This window comes from Protopterus annectens, chromosome 7.part0 (genome assembly GCF_019279795.1).
Source record: "Protopterus annectens isolate FY-2018-M chromosome 7.part0, PAN1.0, whole genome shotgun sequence".
NCBI lineage: Eukaryota > Metazoa > Chordata > Ceratodontiformes > Protopteridae > Protopterus > Protopterus annectens.
In genome coordinates, this window is record NC_056739.1 from 1980685820 (window position 1) to 1980707953 (window position 22134).

Genomic DNA, 22134 nt, shown 5'->3' on the forward strand with positions numbered 1-22134 from the left:
AGACCATTTTGTCATCTGACTTTACCAGGGAAGGCATTACATTAGGGGTGTGCAGCAATCTTCCATATTAGTGAGGACCAGATCCAGTATGGTTGCACCCCTGGTTGGTGTATTGCCTATCTGGTCCAGTGAGTTTGTGTTTACAAAATCCAGGAATCTATGTGCATGTACGTTTGGTGTCGTACAGGATTCCCAGTTAATAGTGGGGTAATTAAAGTCACCCATGAATATGGTATTGGGTTGGATGGTTAGTGTTTCTAATAAGTGTAAATACATGGTGTGGGTTTCCTGGGTCATCGAGGGGGATCTATAGCTTGCAAGGATGTGGTAGCTTTAATAGTAAACTTCTCTGCCATTCAAACTCACATTCATTGAAATGGCATTGAACTCACGTTCAAAGAAAATGCATCTGGCCAGTGGCAGATAAAGTTTACCTTTGAGATGTTTTCAAACCATGGGCACCTTGCACACATTTTCAGGACAATATATACATGCACATGTTCTTTGATTCACTTTATTTTTTTTTTATTTATTTATTTTACATTTGTTGACCGGGATAGTCTGACTGGATGCATGTCCATTTTCAGCGGAGGCCCGGGGAGAAAAGCTTCAAAGGTAAGCAGATACAGCATTACATATTACAAACAGACTATTTACAGAGATTACATAAGTAAACAAGTTAAACAAGTTCCACAGGTTACAGTTAATCCTGAGCACAAGTCAGGATTAAATTAAATTGCACAGTAAACTGGTTAACAGGTTTTTACACATTCTAGAGAGAGTTAGCCAGGCTTGATACATTGACATAGCCAGTTAAGCAACAAATGTTGTTTGAGTCTAGTTTTAAATTGACCTAAGGTGGAAAGTAAGGTAATATCAGCTGGAAGAGAGTTCCAGGATCTACTTACAGAGTTTGCAAAGAGATAATCACCGGCTGTGTTATTAATTTTGCTAGTCTGAATTAGTAGTTTGTTAGAGGATCGAAGCGGTCTAGGATTGTTATAGGGGGTGATAATATTTTTAAGTGCAGGAGTATTGTCCGGATTATAGAGGATTTTATAGGCCATAATCAGTTGGTTATACTGGATTAGGCTGGGTAGTTCAAGCCAACCAAGCTGATTTAGATTGATGCAATGATGTGTCCTAAAAGGCAGCCCAGTGGCAAACCTGGCAATGTGGTTGTAGCAAATTGAGAGTTTGTTAAGGACAGTCTTGTTTAAATTCGAGAGTAGAAGGGATGCATACAGAAGGGTTGAAAGAAGGTGAGAGCGAGCTATGGCAATTTTAGCTGGAGGAGTTAGGAAGGCTTTTATTCTGTAAAGTGACCCTAGTTTTTTATTGATGGTTTTAATAGTTTGGTTAACATGTAGGTCAAATTTTAGATTATTGGCTATGATGACACCTAATAGTTTTGTAGATGGGTCAGGGAAGATTATTGTGCCATCATTTGATTTTATGGTAAAGGTGAAAGCAGTAGAGCTACGTGTTGGTGAAAATAACAGCATTTTAGTTTTTTTGGGATTTAGGATCAGACGATGTTCAGAAAGCCAGTTTTCTATTGTATTAAAGGTGGTCTGGGTAGCTGACCATAACTCTACTGGAGATGTGGCTGAGCAAATCAGAGTAGAGTCATCAGCATATTGGATACAGCTGACTTTTGGGATGACAGTATAAAGGTCGTTAATGAAGATGGAGAACAGCAAGGGCCCTAGTATAGAGCCTTGTGGTACTCCAAGGGTGTTAGGTAGAAGGTTAGAGAGTTTGTTCTGCCAGAGGACAGCCTGCTGTCGACCATTCAGGTAGGATTGAAACCATTGGAGGGCTCCAGTATCTAGACAGAATGCTTCCAGGGTGTAGATTAAAAGTTGGTGATCAACCATATCGAATGCCTTGGAAAGATCCAAAAAGAGGGCTGAAGATATATAATTATTGTTGCGATTATGGTTTATGGTGTTAGTAAAGGCTAGGAGGGCTGAAGTAGTGCTGTGATGAGGACGGAAGCCATGCTGAGTGTCTGCCATAAGGCGATTCTGGATTAGGTGGTGCATGAGTTGTCTATAAATACATTTTTCCATAATCTTTGCAAGTGGAGAGAGTATAGCTATTGGCCTATAATTGGAGAACTCAGTAGAGCTGCCTCCTTTGTGAAGTGGGATTACATAGGATATTTTCCAGATGGTGGGAATTCCTGATTGTATTAAATTATATTCCTTGTATAATACAGCACTACTAGTTAGAGTGTGTTTTAAATCTGTAGTTTTGGACATTTTTCCAGTAAATGATGAAACAAAATGTATAACCCAATAATGACAAAACTGCTCATTTCAGAACATTTCAATCATAAAAGTCCACTCAAATTTCTGTCATTACATCTGCAAATACCAGTCAATATAAACAATCTGCAGAAGTAAACGTCATCTGTAACTAATGAAAATTTTGCTGCTAGCATACAAATTTATATTTCGGTGCTTCATCTACAAATTCAGTGCCTGCTGCCCTTGAAGAATAAATTGCCTATGTTGCAGTAAAAAAAAATTGGTAAACTGGTAATATTGCAATAGGGAACAGATGGCAAACCGACAACAGGTTCATAGTTACTAGGCATCTCATTCAAAAGAGGAGACACTCAGGACTGCAGCACCCTATCCCCTTCCCCCTTGAAGTACAACACAGTATCAACATATCCATCTACATGCTGTGGGAGTAGAACCCACAGCCTTCCGCATCAAAAAACAAGTGTGCTACCTGTTATGGTATGACATTTTCCTAAACAAAACAGATGCATATTGAAAACAGAAAAAACATGAATAGCGATAAACATCTCTTCCCTTAATGCTCACAATTCCTTGAAAATGCACTGAAGCTTACAATTCCTTGCAAATGCGCTGAAACTCAATTTCTTGAAAATGTATCATAACTCATTTGTTGCTAGTTTGGTAGCTGGTGTAAAGAATTCAGGCTTTTGCTTCCTGTAACCAAGATAAAGGGTTTAAGACTGAGTAAATATATTAACCTGCATAGGTCTCAACTGTCCAGATTTTTGCCTCACATTTTTGGTCTGTTCATCACAAAATTTGTAGCTTTCTGATAAATCACTGAGGATTTAGTTTCCAAATAATGACATGCAGTTAAGTTTCAGAATTCATGTTGTTCAGAAAATGCATGCCAACACAAATCCTGTTATTCTAGCAACTTTCTAAGTTTATAGGAGCAATATTTAAAATCTGTCCCTATTTTTCGGCTTTTCTTCCACATATTTTAGGCTTTGTCCAGATTTGAGAGGTATTCTGACTAACTCACACACACACACACACACACACACACACACACACACACACACACACACACACACACACACACACACACACACACACACACAGAAAGGAGTGATGGCAGAACACTGAGATGGAGAATGCAACAGGTGAATGTGCTAATTCACCCAAAGATGCCCAGACAGAAGGCTGCTCTTAAAGGATTCAGTTCTAGTTTTAGTTTAAGCCTTTAAAGTTTTAAAAGTGAAAAGCTTTTAAAAGTCTTCGCTGCACCACTTCACTCTTTGCACCTGGGGTGGACCCCACCCTTTGCCCCCCATTAGTACACCTTTGCCCTCATTCATATTTTCTTCTAGCATTAAAACAAGTGTGCTACTTGTTGAGTCACTTACCTACTGTGCAACAATGTGTCATAGGGCTGTGATATGAGTGCTTGGCTTTACACAAGTAATGGATTCTGAAACAAACGGAAAAGAAAGTAACCTGACAGACACAAAAGCTGAGAGAGACAGGTGGCTGTCATATGTGGAATATATAAGATATGTAGTGTGGGGTGGAGGTAACAAAGATATAAGACCTAAAGGGTAATGGATAATTAGTTATGCCAGCATGGCACTATTTGCACTTCTAAATCTTATAGCTACAAGGAACAGGACTCACCACTCCTTGAGAGTGCGTCTAACATCAGGTGGATACAGTTAGCACAGGGACAAGCAGCTGTTTGAATGCCAAGTCATGGTTTGTTTTTAGGTATACTGTCTACATTGTTTTTGCATTCCCTGTACTTAGTAACTTACTCAACAGGCACCATATTACTTTACTGCATGAGGTCTTTATGCATGGAAGCAGTACTTCTTTATGTAGACAAGACATTTTCTGTGGCTTGTGGTTGGTTATGCTTTAATGCTTCAGGCCCTGCTGCATGCGAGCAGTAGATAGCACTACTGGGTAGAACTTGGCATGTGTCTAGGTCAAGTGGACAATGCTTTAACCCATTTTTATTCCACAGGTAGTCACTAAATTGGGGGTCTGTGCATAGACTATTGGGAGGAATTAGGAGACCTATAGGTCAGTGTTATAGGTTCAAAGGTTCATAGGTAGGTAATAGGCTATCTGCCCGAAGGCATTTATAAGCCTAGCCAGAATGTGTTGGCTTTTGCCGCCCCCTTAGATTAGTTCCTTGTGCCTCTGTCCAGCAGAGCCACTGAAGTGATTCCCAGGGTAAACCTTCCCTTTCCCATCCACTCATCAAGGTTTATTTTGAAGAGTGTTAGCGAGGAGCTCTGCCTAATGTAGATTGGAATCTAGTTCCAAAGCATGGGAAGTCTCTGGGACAGGAATCTATCCATCTATGTTGTTTCCTTGGTATATACACTCCAAACTTGTATAATTCATTTATTTACCTTTTGTGAGGTATTACACCAAATGAATCATTAAAATAGGCAACTTCACAGTCCCTTTCTGATATAATACAGTGGTTTCCTATTCAGTTAACTTTTTAGATTTGCCTGGCATTGACTTTATTTTGTAAATCCATGCTGCTTTTGGTCCTGGATGACACTGTTTACTAAATATTCCATAGTGTCATCTTTCAGAGTAATTTTATGCTTTTCCCTACACTCTGCTCAAACAAACAGGTTAATAATTTTGTGCCCTTGTCTCCCCTACAGTCTTGGGAAGAGAAACCACAACTGTACGAGATCTCTCAACCTCTGAGTATTATAAATCATGGTACAGACATTTGAAAATCATAGTACAAGGTCAGAAAGGGAAACACTTTCTTATTTGTTTGAGTACGAGATCTCCATGTAGTAGGCTATATATATATATATATATATATATATATATATATATATATATATATATGGGTCTACCTTGACCCAACGAAATTACATTTCAGCGAAATGTAATTAGGTGAGCTCTATTTCGCGAAAGTGCATTTTTGCCGAAATGCACTTTCACAAAAAGGCACCTAAGCAAACAGCAACAGAGGCGGTTGCATAGATCATAGCACAGTGGAGATAAGGGAATATTCCCTTTCCCCACTGTATTGTGATCTCTGACTGAGAATACAAAAGTAGTGGGGGCATATACATATGGTTAGTGTTGTGTTTTTTTTATTTTGTTTGTTTTTTCTTTTTTGTTTTCGTTTAATTTGTTTTTCACGAAAGTGCATGGATTTGTATCACTTCACTGAAAGACTATTTCACTGACACCCATTTCACTGAGACCAAATCACCTCAAGTTCATTTCACCTAAAACTCATTTAACCTAAAACTCATTTCACTGACAAGTAGCACTCTAAGGCAAGTCAACGGTATATGTCCTTTTCCCCACTGTAGTGTGATCCTGGTGTTAGTATATATAGTTATGGGGGTGTGGGGGGGGCATAGCCCCCCACCTAGTTGGGTATTACGAAATAATGATAAATAAAACAAGACAACAGATAACCAAATTAAGTATATATATTTATGTGTGTGTGTGTGTGTGTGTGTGTGTGTGTGTGTGTGTGTGTGTGTGTGTGTGTGTGTGTGTGTGTGTGTGTGTGTGTGTATGGGTCCTAGTCAGAACGTCGAAAGTACAGTTCATCGAACTGCACTTTGTCGAACTGACTTTAGCGAAAGTGCATAACATCGAATATGCACTTTCGCTAAAGGAGACTTAATAGAGAGAAAACATGCTGTTTGTATGTTTTGTTAGTTGTACATCAACATATACTGTTGTTGTACAGCTAACAAACTTGTTGTGGAGATCACGGTACAGTGGGGATGAGGGAATATTCCCTTTTTCCCATTGTAGTGCGATCTCGGAGTTAGAATATTAAATTGGGGGATGTGGGGGGGTGCAGCCCCCCTGCAAAATACTGTTTAGAGGTTATTATTTTGTTTTTTGCCAGTTATGAAAACCAGCTTTTGCAAAAGTGCACTTTTGATATAGTGCACTTTCGCTTTTATGGGGCTCGATGTTGTTAGATCGATGTTGTATGCTTTCTATCTAACAACATAGACCCATATATATATATATATATATATATATATATATATATGTGTGTGTGTGTGTGTGTGTGTGTGTGTGTGTGTGTGTGTGTGTGTGTGTGTGTGTGTGTGTGTGTGTGTGTGTCTGCGTGTGAGGATATATTACTGAAGACCAGAGGATTGAAGTTTTGAAATATCAAACCAAAAACAATCTAAAACGTGAAAACTTCTTATTTCACTTTTTTGCAGGGGGCAAGCCCCCCCGCACCCCCCAAACAACCTGCTACTTAAATATACCAACTCCATGATTGCACTACAGTGAAGAGAATGGTAAAGTTCCCGTTCCAAACTGTTAGGTGATCTCACTTGACAAGGCTTGATAATTCAAAAATTTGCTCCTCTGGTCTTCAGTAATCAGAGGATCAATGTTTTGAAGTTACAGTTTTGGATCGGGAACCATATATATGTATTGTGTATGTTTGTGTGTGTGTGTGTGTGTGTGTGTGTGTGTGTGTGTGTGTGTGTGTGTATGTGTGTGTGTGTGTGTGTGTGTGTATACACACACACACACACACACACACACACACACACACACACACGCACACACATTAATGATAAGGCAGCCTTTGCCTGGCCTTACTTCAGTTGCTTAATGATGTTAGTACCCTTTACCAGGTCTACATTTAGGAGGAAAATTGATATTCTAGGAGGGTCAAGGGTAAATCTAAGGGAAAAATCACAGAGCTGTGCTGAAATCATACCATTTGAGAGGTATGTGCACCACTTCATTTTTCAGTTATTCAACTCTCCTCTGAAATGGATAACTAGAACTTATAAGATTCCATAGTAAAATTTGGACATTGCCTTTAAGCCACTCTATACAGACACCACCCGCATAGCCATACTCAGTAGCTGGGATCAGTCCCATTCTGAAATCTATACCCTGTTCCAATTCACAAAGCTCTAAACATACTTGGGAGCAAACAGAAAATGTTTTCTCAGCTCCCACTGCCTAATAAAAATAACATTGTTACTTATGAAGCATGTCATAGAGAGTGATAAAGAGTTGTATATAATGTGAGACAGAGGGAATGAATGGTTTAACTGGGTTTAGAGATAGAGCTTTGTGGTCAGGCTAATGGGGTTCGACTTTCTTAGTATTGTTAAGTATGATCAATGATAAGATAAACAGGGTATGTACTTGTCAATAATGCTGAGAACAGCCTCTACTAAAGCTTTAGGACATCATTTTATTGGCTCCAGTATCTGCTGCTGTAAAATTTAAAATATAATGGAGACCCACAAGGAAAAACATTTATTCTTAAGTGCTTTTGGGACTATTACATGGTATTTAGTGGCATTTTTTCACTTGATGATCAGGAGGGTGGTATAGTTATGCAATCCATTTCAGGCATGATGCAAGAATTCAAGAAAAAATAATAGAAGCTATGTTTTAAAATTTGTTTATTTATTATTTGTTTACTAGATCAGAGCATTGGTTCTCTTTTCAGCTATCTCGTCTAAAAATAATTTTCGTCCGAAAACCTGAGCTACAAAGTAGACACAATTATATAGATAAATAGTTGAAAACAAAGTGCATACATGTAAATATTGCAAATATATGTAAATGGAGGGAATGCAGAACTTATAAGCATAAAGATATTATAAGATATGTAATTGCAAAGGTACTTCAGATTGCAGGCCAAGATAATAACTTCATGATAGCAATTAATGTGTGTGCGTGTGTGTGTGTGTGTGTGTGTGTGTGTGTGTGTGTGTGTGTTTGAATTTATATAATTATATATGTTTTCATTGTATTACAAATATATATATATATATATATATATATATATATATATATATATATATATATATACCAGCATCAATAGGCAAAAAGGTAAGTGGGAGCAGATAATAATATCAAACATTTATAATGAAAGTTTTAGCACTGGGTTGAGTGCTTTAGTGCTTGTGAATGTTTGCAAATTAAGGTTAGAGTAATAACTAGGGAAGGAGATAGATGGTTTGTTTGCATACTGTTGTGACTGAAGAGTGCGTGTGTGTGTCTTGTGAAATGGTACTGTTAGGAAACGCATGTTTAGCAACCTAATGTGTAGGGTTGGAGTTAAGGTCATGGGTAGAGGTAGACTTAGGGTTAGCCCACATGAATAGGGTGGTACAAGGGAATACAGCACTAATCAGAACTGACTGATTTCATATGCATCCTGGGGTTGAATTCATGCAATTAGAAACCACAGAAAAATCCACCATGAGACAAGACGTTAAAAAGGCGGACAAGGGAGGCAATTCGATTGTTACGAATACTGAACATTATAATAACATGGTTCAGGACATACTATTAGTAGAAAACGTTTATGGCAGATTATCAGGCAGCATTTTAGTGAGGAGCTTCTTGAGCTATTGGAGAGGGGAGAAAGGTTAGTTTTTTTGAAATCTAATGATATTAAAAAGTTCATTGTGAAATAGCCCAAACACCCCTATCTCTGTGTTATTCCTAAGATTCATAAATGCTTAAGAAATTCTCCGGACAGGCCAATTATTTCTGGCATAGGTTCCTACATAGATTCAATAAGTTCTTGGATTTTCATTTCAAAAAGTATTTAACTTGGGTAACCTCTCACATCAAGAATACCAGTGAGGTTTGTAAGGAGTTGTGTAATTTAGAATGGCAATCAGATTATTTCTGGACCACTGTTGATGTGTTGGCCTTGTATACAAATACAGACAAAAAAAATGGGTTTAGAAGCAATGGTTAAAATCATGGGAGAAGGCCCCTGAACTTCTTTTCTGTTGTCCCTTCTTGAGTTTAGTTTAACATATAATTATTTCAAATGGAAAAAATAATTTTATTTGCAGCTAAGACGGACAACTATGGGGGCAGCCTTCGCCCCATCTTATGCTATCATTTATATGGGAGAATTTGAAAGACAATTCATGTTTCTTAATCAGTTTTTCATCAATAATGTTATCTATTATAAGAGATACATTGATGATCTCATTTTTGTGTATAGGGGTAATCAGTTGCTATTTAGTAAATTTATGCAATATTTAAATGAGAATACATATGGGTTAAAAATTGTCTGGGATCGCAAGGCCAGTAACATAGCATTTTTGGATGTAGAGTTTTATATAAATGATCAGGGCAAGGTGCAAAATAAGCCCTATAGAAAACCTACATCAGTTAATAATTTTCTGCATGCTGAAAGTATGCATCCCCCTCATAGGTTCATAGGTTCATAGGTAGGTACTAGGCTATCTGCCCGAAGGCATTTATAAGCCTAGCTGGAATGTGTTGGCTTTCACTGCCCCCTTAGATTAGTTTCCTGTGCCTCTGTCCATCAGAGCCATTGAAGTAATCCCTGGGGTAAACTTTCTGTTTCTCATCCACTCATCAAGGTTTCTCTTGAAGAGGGTTAGCAAGGAGCTCTGCCTAATGTAGATTGGAATCATGTTCCAGAGCATGGGAAGTCTCTGGGACAGGAATCTATCCCTCCAGCACGTCCTATTCATTGTTATGGTGCGGTTTAGTTCACTGGAGCATGTGGCTCGAGGGAATATGGTTTTCTTTAGGTGGAGCATGTCCATCAATTTTGGGTTGGACATGGCCTTGTATGTCAGGCAGAGATCACCTCTGAGTAGGCGGTATGCTACCGAGTATAGCTGGAGTTTCTTCAGTCGAGCTGCATAGGGCATCTGCATGAGGCCAGTGATCCTCTTGGTGAAGTACTTCTGTGGTCTTTCCAGTTGTTGCAGGTGTCTTGTAAGGTACATCCCAAATGGAGCATTGTACTCTATTATGGGTCTGATGAGTGATGCGTAGAGGGGCCCAATGACCTCTTTCAATCTGGATACAAACCCTTTTGTGATTAGGTGAGCCACATAGAAGGATTTTCTAACCACTTTGGCAATGTGACTATCAACGGAGAGGTTACCATCTACTTGGGTCCCCAGATCCCTTATTACATCTTCAGTATTTAGGGGGCTACCACCTATGAGGTAGTTTGTGGGTACTTTGTTTTTTCCAAAGGGGATGACTATGCATTTTTTGGCATTTAACTTGAGGCCATGGTTTTGACACCAGGTATCTGTCTCAGTGAGACCTTTTTGGAGGATGTCTGTATAAGCCAGAGAGTCAATTATAGCCCCTAGTTTGCAGTCGTCTGTGAACTTGGTCAGCCATAGTCCTTCTGTGCCTGTCTGTACCTCAGAGAAGTATATGCCAAACAGGAGGGGTCCTAGGACTGAGCCCTGGGGAATGCCACTTGTAACCGGTTTAGAGTCAGACCTAGCTCCCACAACTCTTACTATGTGGGTTCTGTCCATGAGCCAGTTGGCAACCCATCTCATGACATAGGGGTTTATGTTCAGGCTGGTGAGCTTGTCTATAATACCTGAGTGGGGAATGGTGTTGAAGGCCTTTGCGAGGTCTAGGTAGGCTGTGTGGACCACCTTTCCCTCATCTATAGCATTGGTAACTGTCTCAAAGAAGTCCACCAGGTTTAAGAGGCATGATCTACCCTTAACAAAGCTGAACTGGGTAGGGTCTTGTGTTTGGAGGTTCCCAATGTCTCTGTTAATGGGATTCAGGATGATGTGCTCCATAGCTTTGCAGACCAAGCTAGTCAGGCTTATAGGGCGATAGTTCCCAGGGTCCGTTGTGGCTCCACCTTTGCGGAGCGGAATAACCATTGCTGTGCGCCACTCTGTGGGCATCTAGCCTGTGGAGAGGCTGAGTTTAAACAGTGTGTTTAGGTGAGGGATTAGTTCATCCTTGAGCTCATGTAGGACACAGCCTGGGACAGCATCCAGTTCCATTGATGCTGTGTTTTTGGCTTTGGAGAGGGCTGTTTTAACCTGAGTGTCTGTGATTTCAGGGGCACTACATTCTTCTGGTATAGTTATGGGCCCTTTTGGGCATGAGAGGGGGGTGAAGTTTGCACTAAACTTGTCTGCCAGGATGATGGCTATATCGGACAGTTCAGTGTATTGTGTGCCATTCTGCACTAACTCCGAGCAGATCTGAGAATTGCCACTTAGATTCTTGACATAGCTAAAGAATTCCTTGTGGTTATCTTTGCAGTCCATGGCAAGTTTTCTTTCAAAGTTAGCCTTGGATGATTTTATGAGGGATCAGGGATGTCTACCCTTCTTAGGATTTTACTCTTTTCTGTACTAGTTTCTTCCTTCTATTGTATAACTTGTTTATGGCAGGGGTCCATCAGACTGGATTCCTTTTCTTGGAGGAGTGAGTCTTGGTTTTATTTGGGATAGCACTATCCATACATTCTTGTAGGTGCGTGTAGAGTGCATTAGTAAAGGATTTTGCAGCTTGGACAGCGTTATCCTTTAGCATGGGGGCTTAGAAACTTCCCACCTCTGTCTTAAGTAACGTGAGGTTTGCTTTTGAAAAGTTTTTTATGGTGGTTTCTTTGACCGTGGGTGGTGGCGGAATGTGGATATCCAGAAGTGATTAGTTTATGGTCAGATCTAACCAGCAAGGGGTTGACTTCCAGTGTGGAACACTGGTCGCCCAAGTTGATGATGACCAGGTCCAATATGTTGTCACCTCTGGTGGGGGTGTTGACCAGTTGATCCAGGGCATTTGAGTTTATAAATTCTAGGAAATGTTGGGCAACAGAGTTTGTACTTTAGTTCTCCCAGTTAATGTTTGGGTAACTGAAATCACCCAATATCAGGGTGTTTGGTAGGACCTTTATGTTTCCCAGTGTTTCCAGAAATGTGAAGTGGGGGTCCTGGGGCATGGTGGGTGATCTGTAGCAAGCTATAATTTGAATAGCAGTTTTTCCCATTGTTAGTTGCATGTGGATGATCTCTGAAGCATCGTGCTGTGCCACTAACCTGGAGGTGTGGGTATCCTTGATGAATATGGATACTCCCCTGCCTTTTGTATTTCGGTCCGGGTTTTGTGGCCGAAATGTATGGTATGAGTTGTAGCCTGGTAGTGCTGGGGTGCTCTCTGGAGCCTTAAACCAGGTTTCTGTTACTGCACATGTGTCGATTTTCTCCATACTGAGGAGTGCCTCGAGTGCGTCCATTTTGATGTTTAGACTTCTGGCATTGAGTAGTATTACCCTTAGTGTTTTTGTTACTTGTGCTATTTACGGCGGTGTGTTTGGCTTTTGAGCCTTGCCTAAAAAAGGCACTATGGGGGTGGCAAGAGCCTTGGCCAGTATTTGAAAGCCTAAGGGTGACAGGTGCAAGCTGTCTCTAGCGAAGCAGCGTGGTTTGTTGAGCATGTCATCCCAGGCTGACAGACACTGGATCCCCTTTGAATGACACCAGATGCTTAGCCAATTGTTGAAATTGATAATTTTTTCTCTATACCATGATATCATTCTTGGTGAGGGCAGGATGCTACTCAGTGTCAGGGTCATACTGGCCTGGGCTATATGATCAGAGAGCTCCTCCATGTCTCTTTTCATGTAGTCCAGGGAGGTACGGCTCAGGTCATTACACCAACATGGACAATGACAGAGTCATATCTGTACTTGTTCTGGAGTGAACTGAGTGCTTGTGTTATGTGATGGATCCTGGCACCCGACAGGCAGCTAGCAGTAACCTTCTCCTTATTCAGCCTAGTGAGTGTGCCTGACTATCGAGTCACCTATTACTAGTGTGTTGGGTATGTTATTTTGCCTTAAGGGCTGTGATTGCATGGCACACTGGTTTTGTGAAGTATGTGTTTCATGGTTTGTGTTGGGGGGGTGAAGGTTGCTTGGATGCCTGCTTTGGAGGTATCTGTTGCTTTTGCAGTCTTTTATTTAAAGCCTCCGAGTATGTTTTTGTGCATTTATGTGTGTTTTTTGCTGGTGCTGGTTTCATAGGTCTATGTGAGACTGGTGATGTGATGCAAGTAATTCCCTTCTCTTCTTGACTGCCTGGTCCAGTCTTGGGTTGAGATAGCTTAGCCTCCAGTTTGGTTGTATAATTGCATCTCTCGCATGTATTAGTGTTTGGTGGAAGGAGGAGAGGGTTGTCTGTGTACATGAGGCAATTGAAACATTGCCTCAAAATGCCCAGATTCACCAGCTGGACCGGAGAGTACATCTGAAACTCCCCTTTGGACATGCCTAGATAGGTACAGTGAACTGTTTTACTGATTGGCTGGTAAGGTCGAATAGAGAGCCTTGTCCTTCTCTACAGTATAAAGGGGTCTAGTGCTAAGGTTTATTAGTGCTTGCTATGAGTTTTGAGCAAGTGCTGGGATGAGAAGTGAATGGTTTGAGTGCTTAAGTTGAAAGTTTATTTAGTTCCAAGGCAAAAATTGAAGAGTAGACTTTGTGGAGCAGGGAATAGTTATACCCTAGCTAATGAGTGCTGCCCGGCACTCAAAACCATAGCAGGGAAATGAAAGAGATAGAAATTAGCCCAAAATGACCAATAAACTACTAATTTCTGGGCTGAAACCACTCCTCCAGGGACAGATAGGCTGCTCATATCTCCCTCTCTCACAGTGAACAGAGAAACTTCCTTCTATCCAAGTAAGGTATGGGCAAACACAGAAACTTGTAACACAACCCTGAATTCAGCACTAACCTGAAAACTGGACTATACTAGCTTAGAAAGGTGGGAAAACAAGTTTTTTTTTTTTTTTTTTTTTTTTTTTCAGAAAATAAAGCAGATACAATCAAAAAACACTTTAAATGCACAGAAATGGCTATCACACTTGAGTGTGCAGCCTACAACAGTTAAACAGGTAATTTAAACACAAAAACGACTTTGTTAAAGTGCAGGCAGTAAAATAAGGACAATATGTAGCTGAAACAAGCTTTTTAAATCACAGAAACTCTAGAAAGTCATTTACTTAATGCTGTACCTTATGGGGAATTTAGAAGGATTTTTTATAATGCTTCTGAAAAGCAACTTCGGGAAGGATTTCTAAATGAAGTGTATGAAAGATTATCCTCAAGAGGCTATTCCGATATAGTTCTTTCTAAAGCTCAGCAGAAGGTTTGTGATAGAGGAAGTAGGGGATGGCATTTTGGTGGAAAAGTGAATCAGCCTGAGTATGTAGAAGAAAAATTATTTTTTGTGACCAGTTTTTCAAATTCTTCTTCTGTTTTGGAAAATATCATTAGACAGGTTTGGCATGTAGTCATTGAAGATGCTATGATAGGGCAGCTATTTCCCAGACACATCACATTCTCATATGGCATGTATAATAATTTAGAGGAATTGCTTAATAAAGGGGCTTATAACATTACAGATGGGAGAATAGTAGGTACGCAAAGATGTGGTAATTGCATAGTATGTAATAGAGTTAAAAAAAACATGGTGTGAAAATTAATGGAAAACCTTTTTATGACAGAGAGAATTTTGATTGTAATTCATGTGGGGTGATCTATAACATTGGATGTGATTGCACAAATATCTGTCAGTACATAGGACAGACTACTAGAAAAGTCAAAGTTTGTATTCTAGAACATCTTGGGGATATCAGAAGAAACAACCTAGAAAGTCCAGTAGCCACTCATTTTATGTCTAAACACAATGGATCAGTGTGGGGGTTGTCTTTTACTGTATTGGGTTGAGCTAATGTCACTACAGGTAATTTTAGAAGGGAACTTAATAGGTTAGAATATAGAATGATAATAAACTATAATACACTATATCCCAGAGATATGAATTTGGATAGCAATATGACCTTATAGGTTAATTAATTTTGTATGAAAAATACTTGTACATTATTTAATTAATATGTGATATTTAGTTTTATTAATTTTGTATGTATATTAATTTGATGACAGAACATTCTGTTTTTGTATATGATGGGTATTAATGTGATGAAACTGTATTGCATAAATATTTATAATATCTATTATATTGTGGTCATATAAATATTTTGTATGGGGAAAGCAATATTTCTGTATATGTATACTTTTGAAGTTATGTTGCAGTTAGTTCCTTTCAAAGTCAGCTAAATTATATATTTATATAATGCACTTATGTGATGGCACTTTAAAAGGTTGAAGTATTTTTGTATTAAATGGTTGTGTCTTTAATGATTTGATTGAATAATTGTTCAGGTATCTGGTTTGTATAAAAGGAGGTTGGTTTTGTAATTAAAATATTCCTTGAAGGCGAAAGGCAGAGGTACCAGAATAAATGGTGAAATACATCTATTGAAGTCAGTGTGTTCCTGTCCCGGTGTATTTTTGCTGTGGTTTCTAATTTTTGGTTAATTATTTGGAATTTGGTGTTCATTTATTGTTGAATTGATGCACAATGAAAACATAATGTAGACTACAATAACATGGAGGAGACAAAGGCCAACTGAAGTTTAAATATTTACATAAACAATAACAATAACAGCTGTGTGTTTAAAACCTCAATAGTGACATACCATGCTGTAAGTAGAGAACATGGATGGGTTTCTGTAGTATGAAAAATCACTTTCTGGAAAAAGAGACTGTTTTGTTAATTCATATGTGGTGCTTAAAACTGCAATACCCCCTGAAAAAAATAATAAGTCATAATTTGGCATACTTAAGTCACTTTAACCTTTACGCATTCAGATCTTGCAATTTCATTACATCCTAGTTAAATACCTTTCCCATCTGCTGTTTGCTTGTAAAAACTTTCTCATATATGTTGTGTAATGTTTAAATGAAATACATTTACTTGAATTATGTAATATCATTTATCAGTAGCAGTATCCCAAGTATATTTACTCTCCTCCATTTTCTGTGTATGTGATACAACCTACATTGTGGCTGGAAAAATAAAATGACTAACCTTTGAGAGATTTTGCTAACACCTAAAGCCACCCTTGGCAAGACAGATGAAATTAAGTATAATTTTTCACTTGCATAGCTTGTTTTCATTATATTGTGAAAGATTTCTGTGCTATTTATTGTTTTATTTTTGCACTTCTTTAAAATGTAATTGCATTTTCTAATTGCTGTAAGGGCTACTGCTCTACATTTAAATCCACCATATCTATTGATTTTTAGTTAGTTTAAGCCATCCGTGGTTCCTTAACACTTGGGCTCCAAACCAGTCATTTTACATTAAGAGGATCATAGTCTGTAGTGTTGTGGCAGGAGAGGGTTGATTTCACCTATATGACCTGGGAATTGCTGATGGAAAGCTTATTGCGTGCTTATCTGACTGGCCTTAGGGCATAGTTATTGTAATATGTGCTTTTTTCTGATCTTATATAAGCCTTATGTTTGTGCAAAGCTGCTCTTCACACAGTGGTGGCTAGTGGTGCCTTGTTTATACACAATCACCAAAAGCTGAAATTTCCCTATAAAAACTCCCTCAGAATTTTACCATTGTTCTGTGCTACTCACGGGGCAACCATTTTTGCGGTGAGAAGGATCTATGCATTTAGTTAGGACTATTTAGGTCTACATTACATTATTACAGCACCCACTGCTCAAAACGCATCTGGTTTGGGTGCTGGGCAACATTCCTGGATCGGGTAGCCATAGGTTACACCAAGTAAGCACCCATCACGTACCTGGTTACAAACACCCTCCACTCCTATCCCTTGCAAAGTACATATTATGACCTGCAACCATGAATAGGCACTTTCCTGCTATCTCTGCAACTAGATTAGTAGACACAGACATGCCTAGGCACTGTAGCAATTGCCTTATATATACTGACAACCACTTAATTCTCAAAGATACAAGTACAGTATGTGAGAGATGTAGTTACACTTTGACACTGGAGGCCAAACTCTCACAAACAGATGCAAAAAGAAACAAACAGGTTGTCAAAGACTCACACACGCCACTCATAATATTCACAAAGGTCCAGACACATAAACCCACATATGAGGAGGTGCTCACGTGTAACTTACCCAAACTTCAAAGACCCCCCCCCCAGGTGCAGTCCTCAGAAACTCTGCATGCACACAAACAAGATAATTCCCATCACAGCGCATAAAGCCACATCTCAATGTGTCTTGACTACCAAGTCCATAAGTTGAAACACGCCACAACCCAATATTCTGGTCATAGGAGACTTCACTGTGAGGCACACTGATGTCCCTATTACCAGGCTGGATAAGAAGAGGGTTAGAGTTAGTTGTCTGTCAGGGGACAGGATCTGCCAGTTCATGCAAGCACTCAGGTCACTTACCCCCAAGCTCCAGTATGACTCAGTCATAGTGCATGTGGGAATGAAGGCCGTACTTCCTTGGACTATTTGGAGAGAAACATAATTGAGCTCTCAGAATATGTGTCACATGCAGGTATAAGCCTAGCATTGAGCAACATTCTACCATCTCTAAGGATGATGCTACAATACCAACATAAATGATTGACTTTAACAACTGGTTTAGCAACTGGTGTCATTCTAAAGGGGTCCAATACTTGTCAGCCTGAGAGGACATGGTTGACAAGCCAAGCTGCTTTGTCAAGGATGGTCTTCACTTATCACCACTAGGTTTTTGGATATTGACCAAAATATTATCCACCCCATAGTGCCTTTTTTAGGCATTGTCAAACGAACAAATCTTTCAACAAAGCAAAACCTACTTAAGACAAGGTAAAGGTGTTACTGCTCAATGCTAGGACTCTCAACAAGAAACTGCACTCCCTAGAAGCTCTCCTCACCCTGGAAAATGCTGACATCTGTGCAGTTACTGAAACATGGTTCAAAGCCATGGAAAGCACTCTGGCAGTGCATGGCTATAATGCCTTTCATATGTTCTGACTACCCACCGAACATGAAAGAGTAAAAGGAGGAGGTGTATCCATCTACATAAAGGATAAGCACACCTCAAGGCTGGTCAAATAATATGACATGCTCAAGCTACTCCAAGTCCAGCTAACCATGGGAAAAATTCATTGCATATTTTTGTTAGCTACAGGGTCCCACCCTGAACCAGGAAACATCATACCTGTAGTTTCTTGAATTACTTACCATCCAGCTCAATATCATAGTCATAGGTGATTTTAACTACCGCTCCGTTAACTGGGAGGCATACATGACCGTTAACAAGCAGGCCCAAAGATTTTTTTAACTTTGTAAATTCAAATGACCTGGAGCAGTTAGTTTGTGCTCCCACTAAACGTACAAATACCCAAGATCTGGTAGTCACAAATATGGAAGAGAGCTGCACCCACCAAGTGTGATATTCTCACTGGCAAGATCAGCAGTCTGCCTTGAAATAAAGGTAAAATTAGACCCCCCCCCACTTAACCCCTAAAACTTTAAGAACTTTTCTAAGGTAAACTATCTCCTATTAAGAGACAGCATAGCTAGCTTACAAGCTCCCCAAACCCAGAAATCACAGAAGCCAATGCAGAGTTGTACACAAAGGCCCTGTATGACCATATAAATAAATGTCAGTACCAGATCAAAATAAGCCATGGTCTAACTGCAAAAACAAGCCACCCTGGTGGTACCCTGGTACTAATAGGTTGCACAACAAAAGAAAGAAAATCCTGTTGAGAAGTAAGATGGAATGTGCACAACAGAGCAAAATGTCCCTCATTAGTCTAAACAAGTGAATCAGAGAACTAGGCAAGTCTCTGAAAGCAGACTTTGAGACAAAAATAGCCTCCAAAGCTAAGGATAACCATAAGGCATTTTTCATTTATATCGGCAGTCTTAAGAGCAACACCCAACAATGCATGGAATTAGTTGTAGATGGCATCACCTCTACTTAGCCAGAAGATATAGCAAATATGATGGCTGATAAATTCAGCTCAGATTTCGCCTCCCCATCACCCCATGCACCCCCCCAACAAATATCCTCCACCACTCTCCTGCTAATGATAGCCAAAGAACATGTTGCAAATGCACTATCTAGATCTAAAAATATGACTTTGATGGGGCCAGATGCTATACCGGGTTGACAAATAAATAGATTGAATGATGACTTATTGAGCCCCTTAGGATCTCTATTTAATCACAACCTTCAGACTGGCTTTGTCACGATATAGTGGACAACAGCAACAGTCATCTCTCTGCATAAAGAGAGACCATCAACTGACCCAGGAAATGACAGACCCATAGGTTTGACTAGTCTTATATGTAAGGCCATGGAAATAATAATGATGAATCTTATATTGATGTAGGAAACCTCCAAACACTGGACTTAACCCAATTTGGCTTTGGCAATGGCAAGTTGTGCCTACTAAATATGATGGATTTCTTTGAAAAAGTCACTAGGGCCATGGATGAGGGTAAAACAGTGTATACCACCTACCTTGACCTGACCAAGGCATTTAACACAGTTCCTCACTCAGGTATTATAAATAGATTCACAAAATTGGGAATAAATCCCAATGACAGCAGATGGATATCCAATTGGCTAATGGGCAGGACACATGGTTAAAGTTTGTGACTCTAGATCCAGCAAGAGGCCAGTTACTAGTGATGTGTCACAGGGCTCAGTTCTGGGACCACTCCTGTTTGGAATATAAATCTCTGAAGTAAAGGCCAATGTCAAAGGTCACTGGATGACAAAGTTTGCTGATGACAGTATGTTGGGGGCAATCACTGATTCCCCCAGCAATGTAGATATACCTCATGAGGGTCTAAATCAGACAAATGATTGGTGTTAGAGCCATGGCCTAAAACTGAATGAGAAAAAATGCATTATCAATTTATCATACCCTTTGGGAAGTCTAATACCTCTGCAAATTATAACACTAATAACACACCCCTAAGAATAGACTCAGAGGTGAGAGATCTAGGTACAGAGATAAACAGTAGCTTGAAATTTGACCACCATGTGTCCACAGTGGTGAAGTCCTTCGATGTAGCACAGCTTATATGTAAATGTATGGCATCCAGATCCAGGGAAGTTATAGTCCCACTGTACACAGCTCTTATTAGACCAATAATAAACTATAATGCACCTTTTGGGCATTATTGACTAGGCACTTACAACAGTTGGTGTGACCTCAATGTTTCCTGACAAAGAAAATACAGGGTTTTAAAAACATCTCCTATGTGGATAGACTAAAAGCCCTATCCATTAACTTTGTCTCCTACTGATTATTAAAGGGTGACCTGTGCCTAGCCTTAGACACTCGCAAATCCAGTCTTGATGGAGCTGCTACAAATCTGCAAAACAAACAACATGAGGGTCACCAGATTTAGGGATAAAACTCTAGTAACAGACACAAACAAAACATGCTAGAGAGATAGTTTTGTATCTCAGAGATCGCCCCTTCTTTGAAATAAGCTTCCTATTTACATTAAGCACAGCCCTTCCCTGGCCCTCTTCAAATGCAATTTTGATCTGGCAGTCAGCTTAGAGCATCAAAGATCTGTTAATGAACTGTTTCCTATGGTCCAGTGGTGCATGGCTTAATTCCTTCAGCATCCATTACCTAACTATGTGACTCTGAGCAAGTCACTTAACCAGACACCTCTCCCAGGCTGAGTCTGAAAAAGGTCCATGGAGATCAGTGATCTACCTTGGAAAACAGACACAAATAAAATAAAATAAATAACAATGGATGGGGAATTGCAAATTCACACCTGGGGTAGTGTCTATGTCCCATATGGACAGGGGGAAATCTGTAAAATATTCAAGGTATAGGTACAAACATATCCTCTTGCCCCCTAGGAACCATATATCAGGTAAATTGGTTTATGTTGGCTAGGCTTGTAAGGACTGTTAAGCATTTAGCCTACTAATTTCCTATCAACCTGTGACACCCACGCATTGTCCCAGTAGTCAAGGAGCCTCAGTCCTCACCACTGGCAACAGTGGGGGACATACACAATTGTAGCATGACAAGTGCACACACAGTAAAGTACAATTTCCCTTAAGAGCACACAGGGGAAAACAGTCAGTCTGGATCTGGTTTTCTCTCTCTCTCTTTCTCCAGATTCCCAATAAGACTCCCCACTGGCACAGCTATAGGGTTGAGATCTCAGCTGAGTGGTCAACCCAAAACCTCCAGCACCCTCTCTGTCCAACCAGTGCTTTGTGTCCCTGCCCAAGTAGCTGACACACACACACACTTTGAGATTTGATTGATATACAAACACACACACACACACACAAACACACACACACACACACACACACCTGGGGAAGGCTGCTGCAGGTTTACTAGCTATGCCCCCTTCTGCCCAGACTATAAAGTAGTACCAGCTGCCACCAGCCACTGTTACTTATCAGCTACTATAAGGCCCTTACAAAGGGTGTCGAATCCTAAAGTGTAATGTTACTAATAATCCATATGGTAGTTTGGACCAAGAGCAAGGCTATTTATGAGTGGCCTGTACAGTGTCACCAAATACATATGCAAGTATTCTAAGAGCTTAAATATGTCTTACAAATATCATCCACAAAGGTAGGTTTAAATATATTTAATAATAAATGAAGAAAGAACAAGACAATACTCAGAAAACAAACACAGTAACTTCAGAGTTTAAAAATTACAGGAAATATTTTAAAACATCATTGCAGGACAGTCTCAAATAAATACAGAAAACATCTAAACTAATCTTTACTATATTCAGATCTGTATCTAAAAAAAGATACTATGCCCTAAATCTTACTTACAAGCAAATGCAGATGTGATAATGAGTGAATGTTTCCAGGTCAAAGGCAAAATACAAAATGCACAGTCTCTCTCTGAGAGAGTTCTTAAATCAATATCAAACATTACTGCTGGGTTAGCTTGGATGACATCACTTTTTGTCACCTGGCTTTAGTTCCCAGTCTAAACAGAAACTTAACAGAATTTACATCTTTGTGTGAGAAATACATATATCTCAGAACTGTGCAGCTGATAGGAAGTCATAAAGCAATAAAACACTTTTACATTTTAAACCTAGTAACTACTTCTGTCCAAGACAATAGAAAAAACTTCTAGCTCTAGACACCCTGCCTCCTTGCTGCATTGAAACTAACTTTTATA